The sequence below is a fragment of the Apostichopus japonicus genome, chromosome 22 (assembly GCF_037975245.1).
Source record: "Apostichopus japonicus isolate 1M-3 chromosome 22, ASM3797524v1, whole genome shotgun sequence".
NCBI lineage: Eukaryota > Metazoa > Echinodermata > Holothuroidea > Aspidochirotida > Stichopodidae > Apostichopus > Apostichopus japonicus.
Genome location: NC_092582.1, coordinates 2,678,649 through 2,691,791, shown reverse-complemented (window position 1 = coordinate 2,691,791; position 13,143 = coordinate 2,678,649). Strand labels below are relative to the sequence as shown.

General features: G+C 34.1%; 1 protein-coding gene and 1 long non-coding RNA gene across 5 annotated transcripts in view; one reads left to right on the top strand and one right to left on the bottom strand.

Moving 5' to 3' along the window:
• Positions 1–13,143, bottom strand: part of LOC139963801 (short transient receptor potential channel 5-like) — a 189,437-nt gene that overhangs the window by 89,859 nt on the left and 86,435 nt on the right. Inside the window, exon 1 of one of the 4 annotated variants that reach the window (XM_071964978.1) lies at positions 8,356–8,686. The exons of the other annotated variants lie outside the window; for them this stretch is intronic. The gene's annotated coding sequence lies outside the window, so the exon portion shown is untranslated. Of the gene's footprint in view, positions 1–8,355; positions 8,687–13,143 lie in introns of those variants that run through there. 4 annotated transcript variants of the gene reach the window in all.
• Positions 1–13,143, top strand: part of LOC139963808 (uncharacterized) — a 201,389-nt gene that overhangs the window by 148,631 nt on the left and 39,615 nt on the right. The window lies entirely within an intron of this gene.

The window sequence follows — 13,143 nt, the reverse complement described above, 5'->3', positions numbered from 1 at the left end:
CACAAAATTGGCGGGAAAAACTATGTATTCCTCTTTAAAAATCCAACATTTTCGTCCAAGGGAAGAGAGGGATGTAGTGTGCCACTTTGTAACGAAAGAAATGTGGTTACCCTTGCACATTATCGAAACGTAACCATGGTTACCCTTGCACATTACCGAAACGTAACCATGATTATTTACCAATATGGTGGAGATTTGTATGGTGGACAGCTCTACCGAAACATTATTACAGGACCAGCAGACCAAACCATATCATTATGTAATATAGACAACCAGGATATAGAAGCGAATGATCTCAATCCGTTTATGTAAATGTTGCTGTTCATTCATATTCATGAGCGACAACTTGAACAAGTCTAATACTGCTATCACAGTTGCTGATTGGCCACATTTTGTTTATGATTCATTTCTTTGTTATTTTTCTTTAATAGAATTAGTTAAAGTTTTACAAATGGTAGTACAAATTTTCATGCTTAAAATATTAAAAGTTTTTTTAATACATTTGATGACAGTTCCGATACTCTTAGACTTTTACTAAAGAAAGATATGAGCAGGAAATTGGTAGAAAATACAAAGCGCTATCAAATTGGAGAACTTATTAGATGTCACATATTGGACGCGATGACAGGGCGATATCAGGACTACAACACACTCTATACTTTGCGAGCTGGCCCAAAGATATTGACAATGATTTTCTCTTAGTTTTCGATGGGATAATTTAGTTGTTCATAACATCACTACAGGTAAATATGGCGACTACCCTTGTTGTCTCCCTCAACTTTCAGGAGTTACCATAATAAATCCCCTAAAAGAAAGACCAAAATATTTAAGCCAAATATTGCTCTTTATGTTACCGCAGAAAAGTATGCGTTCAGAAATATATATACATATATATATATATATATATATATATATATATATATATATATATATATATATATATATATATATATATATATATATATATATAAAGTAATCCATAATATCGGTCACGTGGGATATGTGGAAAAAGTTAAATGTTGAGAGCGCCAACACAGCCCATAAAGCCAACTGAATCCGACAATGTAATACTCAACATACCACAGGGAATGTTGTGTATATGTTGTGAAATATAGTTATCCTATAGCAGTAGCTGCCATAAGGTGAAGGGCCGTCATAAATATTAAGATAATGTTTACATTTATAGGATACATATCGTAAACAAACAATATTTTATCAGATTTATAAATATGATATCCAGCGTTTAAAACGGTAGCACAAATTGACAGATACTATTTCCTATAAAGATACTTTTTGTATCTAAATCATGATAGTAAATAATTAGCTTCTGTCTTCTTGTCATTCCTTTCCCTTTCATTCCTACAATTGGTTATTTTAATATTTTAATAGACTTCTGAAACATTTTCTCTTTATTATTTATGATGAACACGTCTTAAAGTCAAACATCAACCAATGTAACCTTTCGTCTATCTTTATTTATACATTGGCTTCGACACAGCTGTGAACGTCTTGCGTTGTACGCTAGATAATGGGTTGTGCATTAACCATTCATTCATTCATTCATACATTCATTCATTCATTCGTTTATTCATTCATTCGTTTATTCATTCATTCATTCATACATTCATTCATACATACATTCATTCATTCATTCAAACATTCATGCATTCATATATTCATTCATTCATTCATTCATTCGCTCGTTCATTCATTCATTCATTTATTCAATCATTCATCCATCCATCCAATCATTCATGCATGCATACATTCATTCATTCATGCATTTATTCATTCATTCATTCATGCAATCTTGTTTGAAATATATAATAGATACTCAAGACCGATTATGTTGAAAACGTTTTGAATGTTAAGACAACTGAAACACTTCATTCATAAAATAATTGCGTAGGCTAAAATTTCATTATTAATAACATCATGACAAAAACCTTTCCCCATTAGAGAGTTTAGGTCATTGCTAATGACCGCAAATATGCTAGAAATTCAAATATTGGTCACCCATGTTCAAAGTTAAACATGCGTTACCTCTACTGTTACAAGCATTAACAATTACTGAGATACTTGCCACCCCTCCCACTCCCCTCCCATTCCCCACCCTCCCACCCCTCCACTCCCCCACCCCGAACAACTTCAAAGTTTAGATGATCAAATGATACCTTTTGGGGTATTTTAAAGCATATAAATAGGTCTAAACCCAAGGTTGTGCTAATAAATACTTTTGAATTTGAAACAAATACCCGTCCCCCGACCGACATTGTAGATGGGAACCATGGCTCCCACCGCCCTCTTCCCTCCCCCCTTTGCATACGCCACTGGGCTGTAATATACTGTAAATAGCAAATGGAATGTACATTAGCTCACGCTACTGTCATGTAAAGGGTCAGATCACACACTGAAATGGAGAGAAATACGCCAAAAATTTGGTGGCGCTGCATTGAAATACATCTTCGGGTCGTCTTGCACAGCGCTAGATTATCATAATATTGTGACCGTTCATGAGAATAAATTTAATTTAAAGAGTCAGATACTTGTCAATAATTAGTTATCATCCAATTGTCTTGTCGGGCTTTGTTCAAAAGAATATTGCAGTTGATCAAATAAGGCGACACATTAGTTTATCTTCTCACCAAGCTGAACGGACTTCAGTTAAGGCTTACTCAGGTCGCGTAGCATTAGCCTTACCACACTTCAAAATCCAAACGGAATTCTTTTAACATTATATCATTGGAATAAAAATACAATTCCATTAGCTAAGTAATGAAAGAGTGGAGTAAGAAGTGAAAATTTCGTGAACTTTATGATTTTAAATAACGCTTTCTTAACTCTACAATGGAAACGTATCTCAGGGAGGACATTTTCAGATTTTAATAACAGTAATTAATTTAAAAAATAATTTTCTGGTGTCTTCAATCGATTAATCGCAGTATTTGGTTGGTTTGGTGCGATTGACGAACAGCTACTTAAAAGATGGTTAAATTATTAATAAAAACGCGACCTTTCTCTGTTTTAGAGAATAATTGTCAATGAATGTACTCTTGAGGTATGCATGGAATGTCACCTAATCAGTGGCAAATTTTCACAGTTCACAACAAACCACGGTTGTTATTATCACCAACAAAACATCATTGTACTCTTGAACTTTTGAGACCATCCATTCCAAATAATCCGTTAAACTATTTGTTGTTTAAGGCGTAAAAGTACATGACGAAAGGTTAGTTATTGATCCGGCAATCTTAATGAATCGTAAAAGAGCTGAAAATGTAAACAAGTTCAAAACAAAATCAAAGCGAGTCGGCGTAATCAGTCAGTATATACCATCGGGCGTATGTAAAAATAATAACGCTAAATTCGTTATAGTAATGATGATTCCGCTGGCGAGAGAGAATGTTATTAGAAAGCGTATGTCACTAGTATTCTGATCAAGGGAACGTTACGTAGATGGATGGATTTACATATACAGAGACGAGAGATGGACATTAGTTGATTGGTTGTGGAAGACAGGGGGGGGGGGGAGGGGAGGAGGGGTTGGAAGAAGGTGACCGTACGGGATGAAGAAATTTAAGTAAACGTGGGAAGATCTTTCCAAATTCCAATCCTTTGTTTTTCAATTTATCAGAAGGTGATGGAACCTCAACTCTACAAGAAGAAGTGAAGAGAGAGTAGGGAAGGGAAAGAAAAGGGGGCGAAAGATAGATAGTTCAATAGCCTAGCTGTAACACATATTAAGCATCGGCGTGTTCAATCTAAGACTATGCCTTTCATTACGATCGGGCATAAATATTCGACCTTCCTCTTTAAGTTTACCGAACTTTTTAGTTTCTTCCTATTTTATATCTTTCAATTAATCGTTATGGGATTTTTGCTCCATAAAACCATCAAAACTTCCAAAAATAAAATAAGAAAGGCATTGCTTTAGTTCGTGGCTTTGTAATGAATGGAATAACGCGCAGATTTCTTTTTTTCTTCGGCCAGGCTTCGTATAAATTTATTAGGCGTGACAATTAGTCTGTTGAGATATCCAAACTATAACAGCGGTGTCTCACGTGATAAACTCCAGACATCTCTCATTCAGAAAGTGTGACGTTGATAATGACGCAAATGGGATTTTCAAATAGTTTTCGCTTCAAAGAATATATGTATATATATATATTTATAGATATATTGTGTCACATTTAATTTTAATTTACACAGAGTAACCACTAAAGATCCGGTGATTCGATTCCTATCTTCGCCTAAATGAGTCCCAAAGGGACGAAACCGGTCGTGAAGTGAAATTTTTCTGGTGTATTGTTCTTTATTTATTTACTATATATCTGTCATACCACTTGATACACATTCATTCATTATATATATATATAATATATATATATATATATATATATATATATATATATATATATATATATATATATATATATATATATATATATAAACTTTCACACCCTTTCTGAGTGATAGATGTAAATATATAGTGAAATTCCTTCGCGGTGGAAAGTTTTTGGATACATACATACACACAGCAAACAATCTCTTTAAAGAGATTTCTACTTCATCCTATATAGCGTTACAATTGCCAGTTACATCATTGTCATATAGTAACATATGTCTTAGTCTTTAAGCATTTCCGTATCGTTTTCATCTTCACCGATATCATTGCGTTCCAACGTGTGTCACTATCACTGGGGAAACGTGATAATATTCGTATTAGAAATTGTTCGGATTACTCGTCGCTAAATTCATGTTGTTGAGAAGATTAACGTACGACCCAATTCATTATTTGTTCCGTTCATTCTTAATAAAAAGGTTACCAAATAGCCGTTCAGTTTCATGACGTCAGAATACGATGACGTCATACAGCTTAGTTTTCATGCATGCTATCATTGTACGTGTACGTGTATGTGTATGTGTTTATTTATGTGAATGTTCACATCCTGATAGCATACCTACTGTTGTGACAAATGTAGTGATATTCATTACCATATTGGTAGTCTATATATCATCACGGCCAATGAAATCCCGCAATAGTTGGTATGTTGGTGATAGATATGTTGTACTTCCACGTATAGGATCTGTTCTATGGATCTGAATGTTAAATCAACTGCATATTCATGTTATGATGTTCTGTACAGCAAGTTAGTTTTGATATTATATTATAAGGCATAAACTGTAGTTTACTATCAAATTAAAATAATAGTAATAACAACGACCGGTTAACCGGAGATCTCTTACGGGACCTCGTCGCTAGATACAGGACTTCTGACATTGTAGCTCAGATATATGGACTTGCCGAGTGAGAAAGAAGAATGCGCGCACGCGTACACGCGCAAACTGGGCACCATCGTTATCATGAATATACACACGCGCTGTAATAAAACAGTGTTGTATGCAAGTGCTATATAAATATAGCAGTTGTGTACCGTACCTTGCGTCATTAGGAATGTTACACTACTTTGCAAACATATTTGCACTTGGCTGAGTAGTTCGTATTTCTAAGACTGTAACCAAAACTCTATAGTATCAAATATCTAGTATCAAGGCGCTATACCAGATGCCTGGTCAAAAGTCATTTATCTGTAGCGATCTGGCCTCATCAACTTAATGATGGTACATCTCGCTGTTTTAACGTTATGATTGCATATACGCAAGGTTAAACTGTTATTCCTTATGTTGCGTAATGTTGTCCTCACGTTGTAAGAGCTCGTCAACGACATCCTTACATTGATAATGTTGCCTATAATTCCGTCGTAGGTTAACCCAAGTCTAGTGTTTTAATTAAAGTCCGCTGAACAACCAACATTTAACAGTTTAACGGCTGGCACCCTTTAAATAACGTTATTGCATACATTAAAAATACATTAAGACGACCACTATACTGCAGCTTTATATACAACGTTGTGGACCTTTGTTATTGTATAAATTTGTTTCTCGATGTATTAAAGGGGAACACATACCCGACCTTCATCTTAAGTTGATATGCTGAGAGCTTTTTGAATATCAACCCTCCCCACCCCTCCCTACTCCTCCCTGGCCCTTCCTACCCCTCCCCTCCCCTCCCCAAGATACAAATACAACCCAAGTTGCGATATTGCAATTGCGGGGTTATTGATACATCATAAAACACAGTCAACTCATGCCGTCAAGAAACTGCAGCAAAAAAAAACAAAAAAAAATGAACTGAACTTAAGAAATGAAATATAAAAAGTAGAAGACTACTTTTTCTATGAAAAGTCAATTTCTTGACTGATTAATTATATAAATGAGCCAAAGAAAACCAATCCTGCCAATTGGAAATGCGTACATTTAGTGATTTCAATTCGACTCAAAGCATATGATACTGCACACGCACACAACGAATCAATAAGTAGAGAACATCCCGCGAAGGTCTCAAACTCAAATCGATAAATATGAAATCAAACTTGAATTTTGCAGTTACATTTTACATTACTGAGCACTTTAATTCCAGCCAGTGCACGTATAGTTTACAACGTGGACACGACCTAAGTACCGCCATGAAGGAATTACCCTGTTGGTATCACATATACGAAAACAACAAATGAAATATGTTATGTAAGAGTATTCTACTCGGTCACGTGCTTGTACAATTGACAGTTGGACATTTTCTAAACCGCAATGAGTAAGTAGGAATAACATGAGCGTCCGACTACATTTCACGCCCCCTTTTTAAAGTTATATAGGCGATATTAAACCATTTATAATACATCGATTTTTTTTTTGATTGATTAAAAATGATATAATGGTTTATACGTTTCTCCATTCCGCCTGAATATAATGAAATTGCCAGATTTGAACTAGTTTAAAATGAATGAAATACAAATTTATAGTCTAGTATTGTCTGTATAATGCTACACCACAAAACAACGGTTTTTTGGAGGGGAGGGGGGGGGGGGGAGGGGGGAGGGGGGAGGGTTTGTCTTTAAGATTCATCGGTTGTATTAGCCATATATATTTCTCTAGAGATGAATACACTTTACAAAAGAATTACTAACCGAATAATAGATTTTCAGTCTTCAAGTTGTTTCAAACGCATGTGAAGAAACGGAGTGGAGATAATGGGAAATAGATGTGGGTGTCTATAGGGTGAGATGGAAAGACCCGTATTAAAGGGCCCTTAAAGTACTACGCTTCACAGGTAACCGTAGTCTTACATAAATATTTGAATTTAAATTTGAATTTATATTTGCATAACCGAAATTGTTCACCAAAAACGCTGGCATCAATAATATTAAACGTTGCTTAGTTGATGACTGACTGCTCAAAATTAAAATTGATATGTTGTGGACCGTTAAAGAACAGGTTGTATACCTATTAGGTTTACCTGTTGAAATTTGAGAAATGACCTATTAAACAGCGGAGGTTCATCAGTTAAAGTGACTGGCCTTTGCAGTATAATATATAATAAACAGACCATTAGATCAGTTCCTATAAATGCAACACAAAATAGAAGGCAGACATATTATGGTGTCAATACTATCTTTAAAATGCACCAAAAGTTATCCCAAAAAAAAATGGTACTGAATGTCGTCCAAGGATGATCTGCTTCTAAAATGGAGTTAAATGTTTTTTGATTGAGTTTTCAGAATTGATTAAACAATGGATTATACCATTAACATTTAGACCTTAAAGGAGCGTTCTAGAGATTAATCATAAAGTTAAAGGTGAATATTCTGAAAAGCTATATAGAAACATTCTAACAATTTCTTTTCTTTTTGACATATCAAAAAATGCCTAAACTTGTGTTTAACGTCGTCCTTTAATGCAATTTTAATCGTGACAATATGCAAATCCTTTATGTAAACATGAAAGCATACATACTAACCATATATGCTATATACGAGCAATATATTAAATGTATTTGTTTTCATTAATAATTGGCATAAATTACACGTTATCACTGCATCAGAACCATTCAAGTATGGTGCAAAGATTCAGGAAAATTAGGCCTACTATGGATAATTTCTTCTCTCTCAAATAGTTGGATATTATAGTTAGCAATTAGCTGTTCTAATTAATATTGATCACAATTTTCCACCCAATTCTTATATGCAAATTAGGCTACACCTACGCATTTTCCATCTTCTTATATCAGTAAGTTATAATATATGGCTACGATAAACTTTGACGCTTGTTTTGAAAGAAATGCACTTTTGTGAAGCTTCACGATCGGTTGAGACTTTTTAATATATTTGCAAGTTGAAATACGACGTTTTTCGAAGGAAGAATGTTTCTATATTACAAACACAACAAATTGCTTTAAATGGTTTGCAACTAACGCAGCATTTTTTTTTATATCAAAGTGTCAGTTAATGATATACTTACACAACGTTATACCTCCTCAGTGTGACACGGATATACCCTTGCAGCGAGACTAAACATAAATCCGATAATTTTCATCCGTGCTGCTGTAGTATCGAACATTAAACACAGAATGATCTACTTTTTCACTTCATTAAAAACAGTTTCATGTGGCTATAAAACATTCTTTCATTCGAAATTCAGGCGAAATCCTTCCTTCTATCTGGTGATAACAGTTGACAAGAGTAACCCGATTTTAGAAGCCAAATAAAAGTTAAATGATGCCACCGTTTGACACAATGATACAATTTTTTTTTTATATGATCACAGCATTCGACACCTCGATTAGAATCTGTCAGGAACAGAACTAAAGCGATATCTACCCCGCTACTGGATAGATACCGTGTATATTGATGCGTCAGCGAGGCAAGACGCGAGCGACCTGGATGAGATGAAATGATAGATAACTGGAACACGTGACTCGAGATTTGAAATCCCTAACTGCTGCACTTGTCGGTAATATCATTTCGAGAGAACATACAATAGATGTATGTCATCCTAGTGACTGGTAAATTATACTATGTGATGGCATGAATGTAATTAAAGAAATGTAACGCAGGCCTTTTAAGATGGTAAAAGGTGATTTTGGTTATAGCATATCATTCACACGAAGTTTTGAAAGGTGTTTCTTTCCTTCTATTTGGTCATGGATTGTCAGATATCACTGTAACATCACTATCTTGCATGATAGCTCTTCATGCCATCTCATGACAGGAGTTAACTCCTTGATGTACAGTAACTCCAGATTAAACCAAAATATATATGAGAACTTTTGGCTCTAAACTACCTCCATTCCGATAAAAAAGAATAATCGTTTTGATATGTCTCAACTATTGCTGTGAAATATGTAATAGTCATCTCTCAAAGCGACTGGAACACAAAGGTTAGCAAGAAGACATGCAATGTTTTGAAAGGTACTAACTAACATGACGATATTGGGGCAAGTAGGTTTCTTCGCAAATAACCTGTTTTTTATGCAATAAAAAAGTTGAAAAGGAAATGTGGATTTCGGTTTAAATCCCATGGGCTCTGTTATTGTTGTTAATACTATAGTGATGACGATGATGATGATGATGATGATGATGATGATGATGATGATGATGATGATGATGATGATGATAATGATGATGATGATGATGATGATGATGATGATGATGGCGATGATTGTGATGATGATTACGATGATGATTATGACGATAATGATTATGATGATTATAATGATGATGATTTCTTTTGCTTGTGATTAATACCATCAGAAAAATACATGAACTACAACTTTCTAACATTTAATGTATTAAATAATAATAAGCGTTCATGGGGTGAAAACAAATCTAGAAGATCGAATGGATAAAACAAAATAAAAAGTAAAGTCGAAGGTTTGACGAAACTGTCGACCAACTAACAAAGCTAATTTTCAACACTGAACCTAATATAGGTTTTATAAAGCAATGTATAGGTCTTTATGAAGCAATATATATGTTTTTAGGCTTCACGAAGCAATGTATAGGCTTTATGAAGCAATGTATAGGCTTGATTAAGCAATCTATAGGCTTTATGAAGCATTGTATAGGCTTCATGAAGAAAATGTATTGGCTTTATGAAGCAATGTATAGGCTTGATGAAGCAATGTACAGGCTTTATGAAGCAATATATAGGCTTTATGAAGCAATGTGTAGACATGAATAATTCGTTACAAGAAGAGAGCTGGCGCCTAACACCTTTGCTTGAAAGGAGCTTTCCAGACTTTTCGTACTAAAAGGAGGGTATCTTGAAGAAGAATAGGAGAGAGAGAGAGAGAGAGAGAGAGGTGGAGGTGGAGAGAGAGAGAAAAGAACTTCAACCTCTCTCAAATATAGTTCTTTGCACTGTGTTCATATCAACATGAACACCCTGCCTATACATATCCAGGGTCGGTTTGCAAAATCATGGTGGTAAATTGAAGATTATATATAACAAGCGATAATTTTGATTTTGGATCTTTTTAGCAATTAGTATTATTCTATAGTTTATACCAGTCTTATCTAAGTTTGCGGCAAACCTTAATCTGTTTAATAAAAACTGAATTTTGAAGTGGTAGGTGTTTGATTAACAAATATTTGCAGATAAGGTACCGTACAAAAAATCCTTTTTTTCTACAATCGAACGTTGGCTTCAGTTAAGCATTCGTTAGCATATTTCATATCTCTAACTTAAAGTTTGAATTATAATGTAGCGTTGTAACAACTCTTTGCATAATATAATTTCATGTCCTGTTTCAAAGCACTTGTACTGACAGTATATGAACAGTATAAATATTTCATATTCTATCAGGTTAAGGTTAAGCACTGTTCATACTGTCAGTACGAGTGCTTAGAAGCATGATATGATATGGCAGTATAGAATGGTAATATCATTAGGAAATTATCCTAACTGGCTGTCTAATCCGTCAAGTAGTCCAATACTTACACATTCAAATGAAAATCCATAATAGATCTATGTGGTTCCCATAATAGATCTGTGTGGTTACCATTATAGATCTATGTGGTTACCATTATAGATCTATGTGTTTACCATTTTAGATCTATATGGTTATCATTATAGATCTATGTGGTTACTATTGTAGATCTATGTGGTTACCATTATAGATCTATGTGGTTACTATTATAGATCTATGTGGTTACCATTATAGATCTATGTGGTAACCATTATATATTTATGTGGTTACCATTATAGATCTATGTGGTTACTATTATAGATCTATGTGGTTACCATTATAGATCTATGTGGTTACCATTATAGATCTATGTGGTAACCATTATAGATATATGTGGTTACCATTATAGATCTATGTGGTTACCATTATAGATCTATGTGGTTATCATTATAGATCTATGTGGTTACTATTATAGATCTATGTGTTTACTATTATAGATCTATGCGGTTACTATTATAGATCTATGTGGTTACAATTATAGATCTATGTGGTTACCATTATAGATCTCTGTTTACCATTATAGATCTATGTGGTTACCATTATAGATCTATGTGGTTCCCATTTTAGATCTATGTGGTTACCATTATAGATCTATTTGGTTACCATTTTAGATCTATGTGGTTACCATTATAGATCTATGTGGTTATCATTATAGATCTATGTGGTTACTATTATAGATCTCTGTTTACCATTATAGATCTATGTGGTTACCATTATAGATATATGTGGTTACTATTATAGATCTATGTGGTTACTATTATAGATCTATGTGGTTACCATTATAGATCTATTTGGTTACCATTATAGATATATCTATGTGGTTACCATTATATATCTATGTGGTTACCATTATAGATCTATGTGGTTACCATTATAGATCTATGTGGTTACCATTATAGATCTATGTGGTTACCATTATAGATATATGTGGTTACCATTATAGATCTATGTGGATCCCATTGCAGATCTATGTGGTTACCATTATAGATCTATTTGGTTACCATTATATATCTATGTGGTTACCATTATAGATCTATGTGGTTACCATTATAGATCTATGTGGTTACCATTGTAGATCTATGTGGTTACCATTATAGATCTATGTGGTTCCCATTGTAGATCTATGTGGTTACCATTATAGATCTATTTGGTTACCATTATATATCTATGTGGTTACCATTATAGATCTATGTGGTTACCATTATAGATCTCTGTTTACCATTATAGATCTATGTGGTTACCATTATAGATCTATGTGGTTCCCATTGTAGATCTATGTGGTTATCATTATAGATCTATGTGGTTACCATTATAGATCTATGTGGTTATCATTATAGATCTATGTGGTTACTATTATAGATCTATGTGGTTACTATTATAGATCTATGTGGTTACGATCTATGTAGTTACCATTATAGATCTATGTGGTTACCGTTATAAATCTACGTGGTTACCATTATAAGTCTATGTGGTTACCATTATAGATCTATGTGGTTACCATTACATATCTATGTGGTTACCATTATATATCTACGTGGGTACAATAACTTGATTGCTCCTACATTTAACAACGTAAGTGTTAATTTTTAATCCAATAAATTAAAAATTTTCTGTCGCATAAATTTAATGAAGTGCTTTGTTTCATGTGCAAACCCATTTCTAATTTGATTACTCTCCTTCAGAATTTGAATGTCTTTATGCCTTTAAAAGTCCCTCATTAGGCTACCTTTCCCTGGAGCAAAGTGTATTTGTGTGAGTGTGTTTTTGTGTGTGTGGCAAGGGAGGGTGATGGAGGGGTGGGGCTGGGATGGGGGAGGGAGTGCAGCATGGTGTTTTTTGTAAATGTCATATCGTATCGATCTTCAAATGCCTTTCATGGCCTCTCTGAATCTCGCTTTAACAACTATATGCCGTATTATATATATGCATCGAGAGATCGAGCTATACAATTCGACAGCTGCATGTGTTTACCTACTACCTGCACACTTCTATATACCCTTTTAACTAATCCATCTGCCTGTCAATTAAATAAAAATTAAAAAAATAAAATAGAAAATGAAAAACCCTATAAAATTTCAATGATATGAAAAGTGCAGCTGTAAAACTGAAAGCTGAAAACTCTATGCATACATTAGTGTAGAATGGTAGTAGCCTTTATGCATGTTTCTTATCGTATTCGATATATTACGTGCTCGTAAACCTTATCGTGTATTACAAGGTCTGCTTGTGTAGTGAAAGCATTGTAACAGATACGACATAAACACGTGACTTCCACATAG